This window comes from Peromyscus californicus, unplaced genomic scaffold (assembly GCF_007827085.1).
Source record: "Peromyscus californicus insignis strain IS unplaced genomic scaffold, ASM782708v3 Scaffold_5__1_contigs__length_169319896, whole genome shotgun sequence".
Taxonomy (NCBI): domain Eukaryota; kingdom Metazoa; phylum Chordata; class Mammalia; order Rodentia; family Cricetidae; genus Peromyscus; species Peromyscus californicus.
The window spans coordinates 21,219,132-21,238,467 of NW_026294573.1; the positions used below are offsets into that span (position 1 = coordinate 21,219,132).

The following is a 19,336-nucleotide window of genomic DNA, read 5'->3' on the forward strand; positions in this document are numbered from 1 at the left end:
GCCTCCCTTGTCACCTTGGGAACTTCCTTAGAGAGGAGGGTGTCTCCGCTCTGACCTGGGACTCTACAGGCTTCAAAGTCAGAACAGCAGGGACTCGTATTAGGTGGACCCTGTCTGCCATCAATCTGCATTCCTAGAGCATGTGACTGACTACTGCAGGCCACCCAACGCAGGAACGATTTTCTTTTATCCTCTTCCTTCCCGGATCCGGAAAATTCCAGCATGGAATGTGCTATTTCAGCAGCCCCCTAGAGCGGGAAGGAGTAGGCTGAGGCTCAGGGAGGACTCTGGGTCTTAACCTGAGGTGTTCCCTAATTGACTCGATCAGGGGCAGTTTTGACGAGCCCTTAGAGGGGCTGTGCTGGACTCTGGGCGAGCATATGGTATTGGGTCCCAGAAAAGGTGGGAAAAGAGCATTTTATCCGGCAACGGGATGGGCGGTGCGTCCAGGTAACTAATGGTAACCGGGCGGGGCAAGCTCACGCTGCAGGAGCTCCGCGATGGCGAAAAACTACGACTCCCATGATACTCCAGGGCTGAGTCTGGCTTTCCCGCCCGCCCACAGGCCGCCGTTCCCGCGAGCGGTGAAGCCGATTGGCCCCGGCGGAGCGGGGGCTTCCCCGCTAGCAGGTTAGTGGGCGCCACCGGCAGCAGACGTTGACCGGGCGCGCGATGGGGGGGCAGGGAGGACTGGGGCCCGCGCTCACTATTCTGGAAACTGCCGGGCGCCATCGCCGTAGCGTAGCCGCCGACCGTGTTGCGCGGGGCGGGCGCGGAGACTGCGTGGCGCAGGCGCAGTGCGTGGCTTCTCCTGGGTCCCCAGACAGCTGGAGGAGATAAACAGAGGAGGAGGAGGAGGGAGGGGAGTGCGTGTGTGAGAGCGCGCGAGGGAGTGTGAGTGTGTGTGAGCGCGGGTGTGAGGCGGTGCGCAGGGGCGGGCGGAGGCGCTGTCCGGCCCCGGCCAGGCGCCGGGCGGGGAGCATGGGAAGAGGCTAGAGCTGCCCGGGTCCCCAGCCCCCTTCCCGGGATCCGCGCCCCTGCTCCCGGGAGAGGGGCCGGGCCCCCCGGACCGACATGGGCTCCTGAAGTTGCTCCGCTGCTCGTCCCAGGAAGAGACCTGACAGGTACGGGTCGCCGCCGCCCGGTCCCCGCCGCGGGCGCCGAGTCGGGGACGGGCTCCAGCAGCGCCAGCACCCGGGCCGCCCGCTCTGGGCCGGCTCCCGTGCTGGGGGCCTGAGCTCGACCGTCTCGGGACTTCGGGGTGTCCCGAGAAGGGGGCAGGCCTCGGCGGCGAGGAAGGGCAGAGTGGGCCGGGGGTGGGGGGCTAGCAGAGAGCTGGCTGGGAGGTACAGAAGGCTGTAGGGGTCCCGGAGGCTCCACCGGCGCAGAGGTGGAAGTCGTCCTATCACGGGACTTTTATTATTTATTTTTTGCGGAGTTTTTGACATCTGATCTGCCGCTGAAGGCACTCAGGAAGAAAGAGGCAGGTGGAAGTTTCGAGAGGTCAATGACCTGACCTGCTCTTTCCGTGTCTCTGCCTCTCCCTCTAGCTCTCTGTCTCTGTTTCCCCCTTCTCCTCTCCCTCCTTCTCCCTCGTGTGTGTGTGTGTGTGTGTGTGTGTGTGTGTGTGTGTGTGTGTGCAGGCTTCTGGCAGCCGCAGATGCCTTCAGTGGCTCATCCTGGCACCAAACTGAACTTTGCCAAGGTGTTTGCATCATCGACTGTAGCGCCCAGTACAAAAGGTCTCTGTTTGGGAGTGGGCTGTTGGTACCCGCTTCAAAGGGTAAATAAGTGTAGAGATAGAGAAACTGCAAATCAGCAGGATCCCTTCCTGAAAAGCTTTAGTGGAGCCCCCTCCCGCCCACCCCCCCAAGTCCTGTGGTTGGATGGAGTTACTTGGTGACTTCTGATTTGCTCTCCACTGCAGGTGCATTACCACGACTTCTAGAAAGCAGGTATGAGGGGTTATGGCCTGTCTTAGCAGCTGAATGTATTTCTCGGGAAGGTCTCTGATTTTCTTAAATCGCTTGAGGTGTAATGTATTGGTGGAGCAACTTGAAAGTTTTGTTCTCAAGTTTGAGTTTAATAGCCGGGTATGGTGACTGCCACTTTTCCATTCCTTCCAAGAATGGGGTGGATGATTGGGATAAGGTGTCAGAAAAGTTTTCTTTTTTGTGTGTGCGTTTTTAAAACAAGGTCTCATGTAGCCCAGGCAGGCCTTGGAATCATCATGTAGTTCATGCTAGCTAGCTTTAAACTCTATTTTCCTGCCCCCGCCTCCCAAATATTGGAGTTATAATGGTATAATGTCTTTACACTTGGCCCATGTATAACAGCCCTGGCTGTCCTGGAACTCACTCTGTAGACCAGGGTGGCCTCACAGATCCACCTGCCTCTGCCTTCTGAGTGCGCCACAAGTGTTCCTTTCTAAACAAAGCCTGCCAGATCTCTGTGAGTTTGAGGCCAGCCAGGGATACATAGACCTAGTCTAAAAAACAAAACAAAACCCTGAGTATAAATAAATAAACAAATAAAGCCTGAAACAGTTTTAAGAAGAAAATGATTCTGGGGTATCTTCTGAGGTAAGGACAAGGGCAAGGTGTGCTCACTGGTCTCCAATTAAATTGTGAATGACCAGTCTGTACTCATACAGTGAATGAATGAACCCTTTTGGACTATTTCTGGTTTGAGTTCTGGATTATTTTTTCTTCTAAGTCTTGTATCCTTGAAGAATTGACTTTTTAGTGTTGAGTATAGTACCCGTTTATTTTCCTGAAGATTTATTTTTACTTTACCTGTATGAGTCTTTTGCCTCCATGTATGTATATATGTATGTGTGTGTGCACCATATGTGTGTGGTGCCCACGGAGTCCAGAAAAGGGTGATGGATTCCCTGGAACTGGAGTTACAGATGGTTGGGAGCTGCCATGTGGGTGCTGGGAATTGAACCCCAGTCCTCTGCAAGAGCAACCAGTGCTTTGAATCATTGAGCCGTCTCTTCTAAAACAGACCAGAGAGTAACTAGCTGGACTGAATCTGAGGCTTAACAGTTGATTTCTTCATTGTTAAATTATATTTCATTAGCCAGGTGGTGGTTGTGGTGGACGCCTTTAATCCCAGAACTCTGGGAGGCAGAGGCAGGCTGATCTCTGAGTTCAAGGCCAGCCTGGACTACTGAATGAGTTCCAGGACAGGCACCAAAACTACACAGAGAAACACTGTCTCGGAAAAAAGCAAACAAACAAACAAAACCCAACATTGTATTTCATTTTTCTCCTTTCTTTTGAGATAGGCTCTTGCTGTGTAGCACTGGCTTGCCTGCTCAAGGCAAATCCTCCTGCCTCCCATCTCCTGAGTGCTGGGACTACAAGTGGGAGGCATCGTGTCTGGGCTGGGTTTCTTCCCTTTTGGTGTTATTAAAGAATGTTTTCAATACAGACTTTAAGTATTAAGAGAAGGAAAGAGGTGCTTGGGAAAGATGCCTCAGAGCGTGGATGGAGGCTTCTCTGAGGAAAAGTTGCCTCTTTTCTGTTTGGTTTGGTTTGGTTTGGTTTTGGCAGCACTGGGGATTAAAACCAGGGCCTTGAGCATGCAAGGCAAGCCCTCTGTACCACACGGCTGTATCACCAGTCCTTTTTTTTTTTTTTTAACTTTTTAAAAATTTAGTATTACTCTGAGAGAGTGTTGAGTGTGCACACGTGCATGTGTGCTGCACATGTGTCTGCAGGTAGACACACCACCGCTTGCATGTCCTGTCATATGTTTGAAGTCCAGTGATGAATTCTCTGCTTCACCGTGGGTTCTGGGGTTAAGCTCAGCCTGTCAGACTTGCACAGCAGACACCTTTGCTCACTCAGCCACATTGCCGGCCCTTGAGAAATGTTTGAGATAGGCCCATGCCCATGATGGAGTTCATAAATAGTCCATGCAGGCCTCGAACCTGTGCTGTCCCAGCCTCAGCTTCGCAGGGAACACTGGAGTTACAGGCCTGCTTCATCAGGCCCGGCGAGTTGTATTTCCCCTGTGCGCTGGAGACAACCACTGCCTGGAGCTCTGGATCCCTTCCTCTTCTTGTCATGTTGTTGTGTAGACCGATGTGTAGACCGTATAACAATGGCATTTGGGTTAATTTGCAGGATAATTGAACAACCACCTTTATTTCTGCTTGGGAGTCCTTCCCCTGAGGAAGGAGAGACTGATACACTGATCACGATGGCAGTGTTTACAGTATTTGGACAGTTTGGGAGCTGTCACAAGTGGCATTTCCCCATTTTAAACAGGAGAGCCTTATTCTGGCTTCTGGTTTCCCGGTGTTCAGTCCATGGCTGCTTGCTGCATGGTGGCCCGAGTAAGTGACGAGGTTTTCGCCTCATGGCAAACAAAAAGCAGAGCAAGAGGAGGGAGATGGGATGGGGATAGCATTCAAGCTGCCGGCCCCCAGTGACCTCTTCCTCAGTTACGCCCACCCACTAAAGTTTCATGACCTTCCAAAACAGTGCTACTGGCTGTGGAGAAAGCATTTGACATGTGAACCTGTAGGGGCTTTTTCTTTTTCATAACATTCTACCCCTGACCTCCACAGACTCATGACCTTTTTGTAATGCAAAATACATTTAGTCCTAGTCCACCTCGAAGAATTCTCCAAATCTCAACATAGTTCAAAAGTCCAAATTTGTACCAGTGAAGTGGCTTAGCTGGTGAGGGTGCTTGTGGCAAGCCTGTCAACCTTGAGCTCGGTCACCAGATCTCCAGAAGTGGCCCTCTGGCCTCCACATGGTGCTCACACTCACATATCCACACAATAAGAAACAGAAAACTTCTCAAACTTGTTTTGAAGTTCAAGTGCAGTTCCAAGACACTCAGTCAGACTCTTAAGTGTGAGCCCTTAATGGGAAGAAGCAAAGCAACTGGCCATTGTTCAGTTGGAAAGAATTCCGTATGACACATTGAGCATCCTCTGTATGGTGTTTTCATACCCTGGGCTTCAGGACCAAAAGGACATACCTGAAGAGACATTTTTCAAGACAGAGCCTCACAGAGCCCAGGCTGTGCTGGACCTCGCTGTGTAGCTCAGGTACCCTAGAACTCATGGCGAGCTTCCTGCCTTAGTCTCTTCAGTGCCAGAATTATAGGCACACACTACCACTCCCAGCAGTGACCCCTTTAGGTTTTATTTTTCTGTTTTAAAATTATTTATTTATTTTTATTTTATGTGCCTTGGTGTTTTGCCTACATATGTGAGGGTGCCAGATCCCCTGGAACTGGAGTTACAGACAGTTGTGAGCTTCCATGTGGGTGCTGGGAATTGAACCCAGGTCCTCTGGGAGAGCAGTCCGTGCTCTTAACCACTATTTATTTCTTTTTTAAAATAGAAAGCGTGTGCTACATGTACAGTTCTGAATCTCAGAGACAGCCCTAGACAACATGTAATGTGATGATACTTGGCCTTTTTTTGGGCCAGTGGCTTAATGTCTTACCCTGTTTCTTTTTTCCTTCTTCCCTTTACAGAGTCTCTGGTACATGTTTGGTCTGCTGCATAGGTGGTGAGACCCTGGTGAACTGGTGAACTGTGCTTTCTTAGCTGACATGTCTTAAGAAACCCAGGTCCTTATGGTCACCACCAGAAACCAGAACCTTGGTGTTCCGTGTAATTCTGATTAGCCTACTTTGACAGACACACACTAACTGGTTATATCTTTAAAAATGACTGACATATATCGGTGGACTTGGTTCTAGTTAATATTCTTTTTTTTTTTGTTTGTTTGTTTTTTTGTTTTTGTTTTTCAAGACAGGGTTTCTCTGTGTAGCTTTGCGCCTTTCCTGGAACTCACTTGGTAGCCCAGGCTGGCCTCGAACTCACAGAGATCCGCCTGGCTCTGCCTCCCGAGTGCTGGGATTAAAGGCGTGCGCCACCACTGCCCGGCAATATTCTTTTTTAAACCAGGCTGGCCTCGAACCTGCCTCTGCCTTCTGAGTGCTGGGATTAAAAATGTGCACCACCACCCCCAGCAGCTAATTAATATTAGGGCTGTCTCCTGAGGGGAGAATTATTTTGCCTTATTATGCACATGAAGTCACAGATTTGGAGACTTAACAAAACTTGGTTTAAGTCAAGTGGTGGTGCCTGCCTTTGACCCCAGCCCTCGAGACAGAGACAGACAGATCTCTGAGTTCAAGGCCAGCCTGGTATACAGAGCGCAGTCCAGGATAGTCAGGGCTACACAGAGAAACCCTGTCTCAAAAAACAAACAAATAAACAAACAAACAAAATCCAAAACAAAGAAAGACTTGTTTAATTCGCACAGCTAGTTTAGAGGCGAGCCTGAAGTGCCCTGTGTGCTCTGTGGTCCTGGTGTGGGGAAGAGTTGAAGAGTAAGGCTGAGAGTATGGGAACATGATACTTGTCTTCAGATTGTTACCGGGAGAGGGACTGGACTTCCTCAGCACTCCACAAGGCAGCTTGAGGATTAAAGGACAGATCTCGGGGAGTTGGCTTTGGTTTGATTGGAGAAAATTAGGCTTTTTTTTTTTTTTTGCCAGGAGGGTGGGGGTGAGGGGATGGACAGAGTCTCCTATATCCCAGGCCGACCTTGAACTTCTGATCCTCTTACCTCTACCTCTTGAATGCTGGTCTTACAGACAAATGTCACCATAGTTCTATTAGGTGCCAGGGATCAAACCCATGGCCTTCTTCAGGATAGGCAAATGCTGTACCAATTAAACGGTGTCTCCAGGCCCCACCCACCTTTCTTTGAGACAGATGGCCTGACTGGGTGGACTAGGCTGGCCTTGAACTCATGGGCAAGCCCTGCCTCTACTTGTGCCTCTGCCTCTGCCTCTGCCTCTGCCTCTGCCTCTGCCTCACGGTCCTGGAAGTACAGGCATGTGGTTTCTATGCTTGGTAGAAACTTAGCTTTCTAAAACACAAACATACTGCCCTGTAAGCAGGAGCGTTACCACTTTCGCTTTGGTTTTTGAGATGGGTTCAAAGGTGACTTTCACCATGTAACCCTGGCTGGCCATCAATTCAGGATCTTTTATTTCAGCCTCCAAGTACTCAGAGATCCACCTGCCTCTACTTCCCTAAACTGGGATTAAAGGCAAGAGCCACCACTCCTGGCTTGCCACTCCAAGTATGTGATAGAGGGTTCAAGCTTAAGTAATTGGACTAAGCAGTCTTTTGGTATTTTAAACTGTTACTCTGCGAAATGATCCACCTGCTTTCATTTTGATCTGTAAAAGCTGACATGTATTGATTTTCTGTTTTATACTGGACCCTTTTTTCTCAAATACCTCACTTAGTCCCATCAGCACCTTTCCCCCCCGAAAGACGGACAGGATCATTATTCCTACCTGAAGAAACAGGTTCAACCAAGTCAGGATATACGCTAGAGGTTACGCAGGTCATCTGAACCCACGTTGGCCTCCTGTTAGTTATGTGACACAGTCCTCTCCGAGCTACAGATGCATTCCTGGCCTCTGAAAAGAGCTGATGAGGTGCCTGCTTTGTGAAAGTGTTGATGGGGACCAAAAGACAGTATGTGCTTTGCACTGGACCTCCCTGGTCTGCCTCAGGAGCCAGGCTTGTGCATAAAGGAGTACAACTCTATTGGCTTCTTCAGAGTGAATGCAGGCCTGTACGGAGGAACCCTGAAAGCCTGGGCTAATTCTTTGTAGTCTTAGTAAGAGCTTCAGACTCAAGCTTCATGGCATTAGTGAGCGAGACCTGAAACCTTGAAACCTGAGTAAGGGAAGGATGCAACCAGCAGGTCAGAGGTCAGAGGGGCTGGTTTCAAGGAAGTTGTCAGCCAAGGCTGGTGGTACAAGCCTCCTGTCCCTGCTGCTTGAGAGGCTGATCTGGGAGGACTGAAAATTTAAGGCCTGCTTGGGTTCTAGAGGGAGTTCAAAACCAGCCTGGGCAACCTGGTGCTTTCAAAAGAAAACATTGAAAAAGGGCTGAGGATGTAGCCCGGTGGTAGAGCACCTGAAGTAGGTCCTGGCCAGGCTGTGGTACTGCTAAAGGAAGGAGGGGAAGAATAGAGAATTTCCAGACATTCTTAAGAGTGAGGGTCAAGGGTCACTGTTTGTGTTCTTATATTAAATACCTTCTTTTAGGGTAAACAGGCTCACAACTGCTAGAGCTGTGCCAGAGCTGGATGCCAAGAATAATGACCCTTAATCCTCCCTGTAACCATCAAGGGAGGGATTAGCCCCATTTTCTTGGAGTGGGGGTAGGGAGCAGACTAGGACCTTGGCCAGGGAGTTACCCAGTGACTCTTAAGCAGTGTTAGGACCAGAACCTGTAAACTTTTACTTCTACTTACAACCCTCCGTTCTATTTTCAAGCAGAATAAAACTGCTTGTTGGTGAACCTTTAGGGAATCTTTTTCAGAATGGGAGCCAGGCTGTTTAGGAAGCTTCTTCAGTCCAAGCCTTCGTGTATGGGTGCTGGTGGCTCACCTGGCTCCCCCTTGAGTCCCACATCTGGATGTAGCACAGCTGTAAAGGGAGTATTTCCAAGGCTATCACCTTACTTTCCTTTGGCCTTTCTGGAGACTGGAGTTAGAGGGTGGGACTTGAGTAACTTCCCCGTAGGAGGCAGGAATTGCAGCAGAATTTGGAAAGGCACAGATTAAAGACCAAATCCAAGACAAAATGCTCATAAACCTTGAGAGAGGACAGCATTATCAAAACATGCTTCCTTTTTCCTCTTTGCTGTCTTCTACTGCCTTATGATATGTTGATATGGCCCAACAGAAGGCAGACTGGCTAATGAAAAGCAAAGTTCTGAAAACTTGGGGAAAATGCCCATTCAGGCAGAGGAAATGTCAAGGTGAGTTTTTGCTAAATGCTTCCCAGACAGGCATTTCTTTGGATGGACCTCTACAGAAAAAGCTAAAAGCTGCTATCAGTCTCCCATGGGATTCTGTGAGCCAGGAGACTCAGATGTTTCCAGAGATACTCTTTGCTGATAGGACTAGTCTACAACCCCCTTTCTACAAAACTGTCCTTGTATTAATTATCCATGACCCTAAAGTGGCATGCTTTCTGATCCTCACCCTTTTGAGACAGGTCCTTCTATATAACCTAATGAGCCCTCAAAACCACAATCTTCCTGCCTCCACTTCCTAAATGTTGGGGCTGTGGGCCTGCACCTCTGTGCCAGCCTTTTCTTTTTGGAGGCAGCATTTCACTGGGTAGCCTAGGACAGCTGCAAACTAATGATCCTCCTGCCTCTGTCCTTCTGAGTGCTGGGGAACAAGCATGTGTTGATACATCAGGCCTAAAGTAGTACTCTTTAAATTTACGGCGTTTATTGTTTCCTTGGTTTTTGTTTGTTTGTTTGTCTGTCTGTTTGTTCTTTTGGTTTTTCGAGATAGGGTTTCTTCGTGTAGCCCTAACTGTGCTGGAATTCACTTTGAAGACCAGGCTGGCCTTGAACTCAGAGATCCACCTGCCTCTGCCTCCCGAGTACTGGGATTAAAGGCACACACCACCACTACCTGGCTAAATTTGTGTTTAAAACTAGCAAAGACAAAATAATTTTTTTTTTCTGGAAGTGTTGGTACCAGAGATTGAACCAGGGTTCTACATGTTCTAAGCAGGTTCTTTATTGGTAAGCTACACCCCAGCCAAGGTAATTTTTGCCTCCTAGGCTAGCTCTAAAGAATGGTAAGAGATAAAATTCATTTTAGGCACCTGTTTGGATGTGGTCTGATTAAGATCATAGAAATAGTTGTTTTATGGCCAATAGCTTGGGTCTGGTGTGAGGCTAGGTTGATTTCCATTTAATAACTTAGTGACTGTGGAAAATTAACTTTCCTGTGCTTCAGATCCTGCATCTGGGATAAGAATAACACCTGTTTTGTGGGATTGCTATGAGGGGTCTGAGATAACACTTGTAAGCTGTTTGGAATGTTGAGTGATTATCATTTAGCAGCTCTGTTTCAGAACTTTTACACATGTATTCTCCCATCGCTGGTTAACCTGCAGAGGAAACTGAGTCTTAGAAATGCCATATAGGGGCTGGAGAGATGGCTCAGCAGTTAAGGGCACTGACTGCTCTTCCAGAGGTCTTGAGTTCAATTCCCAGCAGCCACATGGTGGCTCACAACCATCCGTAATGAGATCTGGTGCCCTCTTCTGGCTTGCAGGGATATGTGCAGGCAGAACACTCTATACATAATAAATACAGAAATCTTTAAAAAGGAAAAAAAAAAAAAAGAAAAATGCTGTACACGTTCCCTCTGTGGGGTTGCTCCAGTAGGGACTCCCGGCAAGCAGAAGGAAAGAAGACTTGCATGTATCTCTTGCACAATTCACAGTGTTGAAAGGGGTCAGTTGTCACTTGGGCTGGAGGTACCTCCATATTGTGGAAGAGGGCGTGTCTGGAGGACTGGGAGTGAGTACCTGTGGTTGAGGTACCATCTTCCTTCTTCAGCTAAGCTGCAGTGCCCCTGCGAATCAACAGTTGTTGGAAGTGGTTTTGTAGCTCGTCTCCGAGTCTGCCTCTTACTTATTTTGTGTGTGTGCACGCGTGTGTGTATGCACAGCTGTGGAAGTTAGTCCTGTCCTTTCACCTCGTGGTACCAGGAATAGAACTCAGGTCATCATACAAGGTGGCCAGTGCCCTTAACTCATTGACCATCCTGCCTGCCACCCCCTTGTCTTTACTTCTTTTCTTTAGAGAGGGTCTTGTAATGGTTTAAATGAGAATGACCCCCAATAGGTTCATAGATTTGAGTACTTGGTCCCTAGTTGGAATTGTTTGGGAAGGATCAGGAGGTCTTGTTAGAGGAAGTGTGTCACTGGGGGTGGGCGTTAATTAAGCCCATGCCATTTCTAGTTAATGCTCTCAGCCGTGTACCTGTGGATCAAGATGTAAACTCTTAGCTACTGCTCCGGCATGCCTGCCTGCCTGCCACGGTGGTGATGATCATGGACTCTAGCCCTGTGGAACCATGATCACCAAATCACATGCTTTCTTTTATAAGTTGTCTTGGTCATGGTGTCCTGTCATAGCAATAGAAAACTAAGATAAATCTCATGTAGCCCAGGCTAGCTTCCAACTCACTGTTACTGAGGCTGGCCTGATCTCTGCCTTGGTTTTACAGCTGTGCACCACCACTCCGAGCTTTACTTCTCATTTAAAGATGGAGGAAGAGTCTGGCAGAGTGCAGTGTCTTCAGTTCTTATCAGTTAAGGCCGAGGCTGGCCAAGGGCATAGGACTCCAGACCAGTGGTCCTTCCTCAGCACATAGGGTGTGCTTCAGTCTTCCTTAAGTGGGGATGCTAATAGCTTTATGGCTTCCTCATGGGATTGTTGTGAAGCAAAAGGTGTGTGAAGCTAATTAAAAGCGTGAACAAAGGTACTTTGATAGGCATAAAGCATTGTGTACACAGCTAGCACGCTGTTTATTGAGTAGTTACTGGCAGCTTCTAAGTTCAGTCAGACTTGGGAACATTACGAGGTTAAGAGCTGGCCTTGAAGGAAGAGAAGCAGTAAATCCACAGTTCAAGGGAGGAGACAGGAAAAGTTAAGAACCAGCTTTTGTTTTTGAGTTGTGATTTTGAAACAGAGTTTGACAGCCTTTTCTTTTAATAGTTGAGATATTCACATGCCAGAAATGTATTGACAGAAAATTTATAGTTCAACTATTTTTTTTGTTTATTAGTTTGTTTTTTGAAGACAGAGACAGCCTTGGCTATCCTGGAACTTGCTCTGTAGACCAGGCTAGTCTCGAACTCAGAGATCTGCCTGGCTCTGCCTCCCGAGTGCTAGGATTAAAGGCGTGTGCCACTTGCCGGGCGGTGGTGGCGCACGCCTTTAGTCCCAGCACTCGAGAGGCAGAGCCAGGCGAATCTCTGGGAGTTCGAGGCCAGCCTGGTCTCCAAAGCGAGTTCCAGGAAAGGCGCAAAGCTACACAGAGAAACCCTGTCTCGAAAAACAAAAAAAAAAAAAAAAAAGGCGTGTGCCACCACTGCTTTAGTTTTTGGTTTTTAAAAATTTTTTAATTATATGTGTGTGCCTGTGGACATGTGAGGAGCGTAGATGCTCCTTGATTCTCCTAGGACTGGAGTTATAGGTAGGTGTGAGGCACCCCAGTGTAGGTGCTGGGAACTAAGTCAGGTCCTCTGCAAGAGCAGCCCCTGCGCTTCCCTGCTGTGCTAGCTGGGCCCACTGTGGTGGTTTGTGCCTGCCCTCCACGACTAGTGTGGCCATGTATGTCTTAGATCTGATTGTTTTGACTGTGGATTCATACTGGTTTTCCTGTTTCATTAATCATATTCCACGTTTTGAAAATTGCTATAGCTCGAAAGTTTATGTTTTTAAAATTTTTTGCATGTTTGTTTTTTGGGTTTTCAAGACAGGGTTTCTTTGTAGCTTTAGAGCCTGTCCTGGAACTCACTCTGGACTAGGCTGGCCTCGAACTCACAGAGGTCCGCCTGCCTCTGCCTCCCACTGGGATTAAAGGCGTGCGCCACCACCGCCCAGCTAGAAAGAGTTTTAAAGGGACTTTATATGAAGAGCTCCAGTCCTTGTGCATCCCTGAGCTACATCCCTGGCCAGGGGCTTTTTCACAGATAGTCACAGCACTGTTCACACCAGCCAGTAGATAAATAATGCACTATATCAATGTAGTGGAATACTATTTAGCTGTAAAATAGAAATGAAGTAGTGATAGTACAAAATGGATCTCAAATAAAATTATGGTAAGTGAAAGAAGCCATATACGAAAGGCCATATATTGTTAATGGAACATCTGGAGTAGGTAGATCCGTCAAGATAGAATGGGGATGTTGGGGAAATGGGAACTGATTGTTTACGGGGTATGGAGTAATGCAAATGTTCTGGAACAAGCCAGGGGTGGTGGTTGCACAACAGTGTGTACTGGGTACCGTTGAATTGTGTATTCAGAAATGATTCATCTTACGTTGTGTGAATCTGCTTCAGTTGAAAAGCCCGCATCGCTTTGCTCTGTCCTGCCATCTCTCCTTTCTGTTTTCAGGGTTCTATCCTATGACATCATCTTTCACTGGGATGTTCTCAGAAGTTTATTCTTTTGTTAGTGAGTTGGTGGGTGCACACATGTGTTGTGGGTATGTGTGAACATGTCTTTTGAGTTGTGTGTGGAAGCAAGAGGTCAACCTCAGATGTGGCCCACTTTATTAATTTTTTGTGAGTATATATGTGATATATGGGAGTAGGGTCACAACCATGCCACTGTGTGAGTGGGTCAGAGGACAACTTCTGAGAGTTGGTTTTCTCCTTCCACTGTGGGTCCCTGGGATCTACTCAGGTGGTCAGGCTTGCGTGGCACGATCTTCTGCCTGCTGGCTCAACTCACCACATGTTGTGTCCCTCCCCAATACCACTTTTTGAGATAGTCTAGGCTGCTGGCTGGCAGGTTCCAAGAATCTACCTGTCTCCAGTCTACCTGTTTCCTCTTTAAATCAAAGTTACAATTTCCCTTCCAATCTCCCGACTTACAGCTATCAGTAAGGACACCATGCTCTGTGATGGGATGCCCAATGTCAGCTTCCTTCTTGATAGAGAAGTGTGACCTGTGCTACCAGACGTGTAACAGGACCTACCGACTCTTCAAGTTCACATTTGCCTCATTTGTTGAGCATCTGCTGTGTCCCAGGCACTGTTGAGTACGTTCATACTTATTTCATTATTTGTTCCTCACACTGAGGAAGGGATACCTACCCGTTCCCATTTTACAGATGTGCAAATTGGACCTCATGTGAAGTATCTTGTCTTCTTGGCACATTGAGGGAGCTGGAATTCATACCCAGGTGCATGATTTATTTATTTTTATTTTATGTGAATTGGTGTTTTTCCAACATATATGTCTCTGTGAGGGTGTTGGATCTCCTGGAGCTGGAGTTACAGACAGTTGTCAGCTGCCATGTGGGTGCTGGGAATTGAACCCAGGGTCCTGTGGAAGAACAGCCAGTGCTCTTAACCACTGAGCCATCTCTCCAGCCCTAAGGTGTTACATTGATAAAATCTATTTTGTGTTGTTGTTTTTTCTGCTACATTGTCCAGGCAGACAAAGGACTCTGGCCAACATGAAATGGGGTTTTTCTCTATGTTTGCATGTTAACACTTAGCCCTGGTTCCAGATGGGTAATTTCCGTGGCTTTTCTTTATTCTAAGGCTCGCCAGCCTCGCCTCTTACATTGTTGGTACCCTTTGCATCATGAGTAGATTTTTTTTCCCCTCTAAAGCCAACTGTTAATTCTTTTCTTTTATTTAGTATTTAGTATGTATATGATTATATACATGGGTGTATATATGCCACAGTGTGTATGGAGGCCAGAGAACAACTTCATGAAGTTGGATTTCTCCTTTCATGTTATACATGGGTTCTAGGAATCGAATTTAAGTTCCAGATTTGCTTGGCAAGTGCTTTTACCGCTGAGCCATCTTGCTGTGCTGGTCCTGAATATTAGTTTCTTGTTAGTGCTATCCTCGGGAGGAAGAAAGTTTCCTAGAAAAACTTGCAGGCAGGATGGGGTTAAAGGTGCCACGCTAGTGATTTTAGGCCCATGGGAGAATACCTTCAGAGAGGTGTGACGTCCGTCCGCACAGCAGCTCAGCTCGTATTTCTGTTAGAACATTAAGTCGTGTTTTCCTGTGTGCTGGCCTGGGTTAGACAATTCCCTTTCTCCTTCTCTCATGAATGTCTGTTAGGGCTGGCCTGTAGCATCCTAGTTACAGATCATACCCTGAAAACCTTTGTCCTCTAGCTAGAGAAAGTCTTTCCTGAGCTTTCATTTTCTATAAACAAATTAGTTCTCAATGCTCTTCCAGTTCCAAGTGTGAAAGTCGGGGTGTGGCACTCAGCACCCCGCCTCAGAGTGAGGAGGAGGACATGTTCTCCTTTTCTAGTGGCTCCACGTAGTCATGTTCTTCCCCATGGTTGATGTCCTGTCTTCTGGGCTTTCTTCTAAGATGTATGAATAAATTAGTGTAAGTAAGATTCAGTTCATCTTTCCAAGTCCAGCTCATTAAAATTCTTGTGCTAAAATTCTTGAAATTATTAATTTGGCCATTACATGATTTGCATATTGCATCTGAGAGAGAATCCCCGTTGGTGTCATCTTCTCCGTGGTCGTGTACGTCGCTGCAGTATGTCAGTCTCACTCACCCCCATTCCCAAGCTTCTGTATCTGACCTGTTGACTGTCAAGAATGCTCATTGAAGTAGCAGTTAGAAGTTGACCATGACGTCATCTTCTCATTGTGAAGTAAGTTTTGATTTGCTGATCTAATTCTTTATGGTAGAGAGACTTTGGATGGAAATATGAAACTAGTTGTGCCCCTTGGTAGATTTAAAGGCATTTCTTCCTCTGTAAATCTTTTATCTAGTTAGATACACCTACAGAACTTTGTGGAAAGGCACTGAATCTTTGTTTCCTTGAGAAAAGCCAGGCTGGATTCAAGGACAGTTTTCTAGTATGTTACCATTTCTTCTCAGGATGGAGCAGAAATGTTCATTAAAATGGTAAGTAGGTATTAGTTATATCGAATTTAACAGGTTTAAATCTGAATTTTTTTTATTTATTTATTTTTGTATTTTTTTTTTAAAGATTTATTTATTTGTTATGTATACAGTGTTCTGTCTGCGTGTATGCCTGCAGGCCAGAAGAGGGCACCAGATCTCATTACAGGTGGTTGTGAGCCATCATGTGGTTGCTGGGAATTGAACTCAGGACCTTTGGAAGAGCAAGCAGTGCTTTTAACCTCTGAGCCATCTCTCCAGCCCTTAAATCTGTATTTTTATTTTACCTCCTGACTGACTGGTTTCCTGTGTGTCTGATTTCCTTTCTCCACTTTGTTTGTTTCTGCATTTTGAGGCCACACATCAATCTTAACTAAAACCATTTGTCTTAGTCCTGAGCTTGATTGTAAGTGCTGTGTCTTTTATCTCAGTATTCTCCATGTTAAACACTGGTTAATGCTGCAGAGGAAGCTAATGAATAAGTCGTTGTGATTTGGTTGGTTCTTTGGGTTCTCATGGTGGCCGTTACTCTGGTAAAGAATATGCCATTGTGATTAAGAACATGGGCTTTGAGTCATGCAGGCTTCGGCTTGAGTTCCTATACTAGCTCCAGTCTATTGGCCAGGTGACACTGGGAAACTGTCACATGTCCATGAATCTGTTTGCTTATGTTTAAAATGACAACAGGCAGCTGGGGGGTAGAGGTGCACGCCTCTAATCCCAGCACTTGGAAGGCAGTGCAGACAGATATCTGTGAGTTCGAGGCCAGCATGGTCTATAGAGCAAGTTCTGGGACAGCCAGAGCTACACAGAGAAACCCTGTCTTAGAAAGACCAACACACAAACAAAATGACAGTAATGTACTTAACAGCTTTTTGCCGTGCTGTGGTTGAAGCCAGGGCCTTGGGCATGCTCTACCACCCCACGCATTTTTCTTTTTTGAAATAGGGCTTCACTAAGTTACTTAGACTGGCCTTGAACTCACTCTGTGACTTTGGACAGGCATTGACCTCAGAGTTCTTTTCAATATGAGGTTTCTCTGAATAGCCCTCGCTGTCCTGGAACTCACTCTGTAGACCAGGCTGGCCTCTGCCTGCCTCTGCCTCCTGAGTACTGGGACCTGATTCTTACAGCAGCCTTCCAGTTAGCTGGAATTCCAGGTCTACATCATCAATCTGGCTTCTCCTAAGCTGCTGCTGGAACCTTTCTTGCTTTGCTGCCTCAGTAATCTCTCCTCAGAAGCCCCCCCCCAACTCTGGCAGATTACTGAAAAGGTATTAAAACTGGGCATGTTAGCGTACACCTTTAGAGGCAGAGGCAGAGACAGGCAGATTTCTGTGGATTTGAGGCCAGACTGATCTACATAGTTCCAGAGCAGCCAGGGCTACATAGTCAGATCATGTCTTGAACTCCCTCTCCAAAAAAGGCCACTACAAACCATAAACAACTTTTGGGGTTTTATCCCCGCCCCTATTAAAACTAAATGTGCCTTGCTGAGTAGAGGCGTGGTTTGGTTGTTAAGTGCTGGCCCATGAAAGCAGAGGGCTCTTAAGTTCCTGTCACCAGAAACCCAGGCGTGGTAGTACCCACCAGGAATCCTAGCACTGGGGAGGTAGAGACGGGAGTCACTGGAGTTCTCTGGGCAGCTAGTCCGCCCACACAGTAGAGATCCTATGTTCAAAAACAGAGGTAAAGCGATAAGAGGAAGCTACTGAACACCGATCTCTGGCTAACAGATGCAGGCCGTCCTCCCCTCCTTCCCCTTCCTTTCCTTCATCCTCCCTCTAGGGCAACAGTTCTCAACCCTCCTAATGCTGCGACCCTTTAATACAGTTCCTCATGTTGTGGGGACCCCTGACCATCAAATTATTTTGTTGCTACTTCATAACTAATTTTGCTGCTGTTATGAATGTAATGCAAATATCTGATATGTAGCATGTCTGATCTGCAATCCCCAAAGGGGGTCCTGTCCCAGAGGTTGAGAACATTTGGAAAGTAGAGTGCAAAAGTCATAACCTCCAAAGCAGCTGTATTTCATTTTTAATGCATAGCTGAGGTATAGTGTTTGTTTAAGGGCTGCACATAGCATAGGTATTTTTCCTTCATGGTTATTATTTCTTTTTAAAAAACTTTATACTGCCTTCATTTTTATGTGTAGAGTGTATATATGTGTGTGGTTGCACATGTACTGGCTGGAATCATTTCTCTTTCTATCATGTGGTTCCCAGGGATTTAATTAAGGTTGTCAGTCTTGGCGGGAAGTAACCTTTACACATTGAGCTGTTTCGATGACCTGTGATTATCATTTCTGATCTCTCTGTGATGTCATATGGCAATACAGACTGCCAATACTGAGAACTTGTGTGGGTTTTTTTTCCTGCTACAAAATCTGTGACGAATATACTTCAGTTTTCTTCTTGCATTTGTATTCTTTCCTTTTGCCGTATGTTAAAGAATTGCATTGCTTACTCTTTTTTTTTTTTTTTTTTTGGTTTTTCGAGACAGGGTTTCTCTGTGTAGCTTTGCGCCTTTCCTGGAACTCACTTGGTAGCCCAGGCTGGCCTCGAACTCCCAGAGATCCGCCTGCCTCTGCCTCCCGAGTGCTGGGATTAAAGGCGTGCGCCACCACTGCCCGGCGCATTGCTTACTCTTTTAAACAGAGTTAGATGGTATAGGAATAGCTTTCAGAGGTGATGGGGCCAAGGCTAAACCATCCAGATACTGAGATACTGAAGAGGAATTTTTCCTTTTTCTTTTTTTTTTTAATTTATTTATTCTTATTTTATGTACATTGGTGTTTTGCTTGCATGTATTTTTGTTGTTGTTGTTTTTTGTTTTTCGAGACAGGGTTTCTCTGTGTAGCTTTGCGCCTTTTCTGGAACTCGCTTTGTAGCCCAAGCTGGCCTCGAACTCACAAAGATCCACTTGTCTCTGCCTCCTGAGTGCTGGAATTAAAGGTGTGCGCCACCACCACCTGGCTTTTTTGTTTGTTTGTTTGTTTGTTTTTTTGGGGGGGACATGTATGTCTGTATGAGGGTGTCAGATCTTAGAGTTACAGAAAGTTGTGAGCTCCCATGTGGGTGCTGGGATTTGAACCGGGATCCTCTGGAAGAGCAGTCAGTACTCTTAACTACTGAGCCATCTCTCCAGCCCTGAGGAATTTCTGTTGAATCTTGGGCATAGTCATCAGACATTTATTTACCATTCTTTAAAAAAAAAACATTTACTGTGTCAAGGACACCACAAGAAAACCCACAGAATCAATTAGCCTGGACTCACAGGGGCTCACAGAGAGCCTGCATGGGACTGACCGAGGCTCTCTGCACATATGTGACAGTTGTGTAGCTTGGTCTTCTTGAGGGACTCCTAACAGAAGGAGCAGGGACTGTCTCTGACTCTACTGCCTGCCTGCTCTGGCACCCTATCCTCCTCCTGGGTTGTCTCATCCAGCCTTAATAGGAGAGGAGGTGCCTAATCTTACTGCAACTTGATATGCTGTGGCTGGCTGATATACATGGGACACCTTCACTTTTCTGAAGAAAAAAAAAGGAGTGGATGGGGGGAGGGAAGGGAAACTGTGATCAGGCTGGGGGAAAAATTAATAAAAAAATCTTTAGATTTTAAAAAAATTAATTAATCTCAAAAAGTGTTTTTACTAGGGGCTAGGGAGATGGTTCCACGGTAAAGAGCAGGTATTGCTTGTCCAGGGGACCCTGGCTTGATTACCAGCAAGCCGCACATCAATGACAGCTGTCTGTAACTCCAGCTCCGAGGAGATCTGACTTCTCTGGTCTCTGCTGGCACCTGCACTCATGTTCACAT

At 46.7% G+C, this 19,336-nt stretch overlaps 1 protein-coding gene across 3 annotated transcripts in view; it reads left to right on the plus strand.

Annotated features, from left to right (window-relative positions):
- The first annotated feature begins 784 nt into the window (after positions 1-784).
- Positions 785-19,336, plus strand: part of Wdtc1 (WD and tetratricopeptide repeats 1) — a 56,227-nt gene continuing 37,675 nt past the window's right edge. The window contains exons 1-2 of one of the 3 annotated variants that reach the window (XM_052715812.1): positions 785-1,124; positions 1,928-1,955. The gene's annotated coding sequence lies outside the window, so the exon portion shown is untranslated. Of the gene's footprint in view, positions 1,125-1,927; positions 1,956-13,494; positions 13,660-19,336 lie in introns of all 3 variants that reach the window. The other 2 variants (XM_052715813.1, XM_052715811.1) reach the window with 2 other exon arrangements.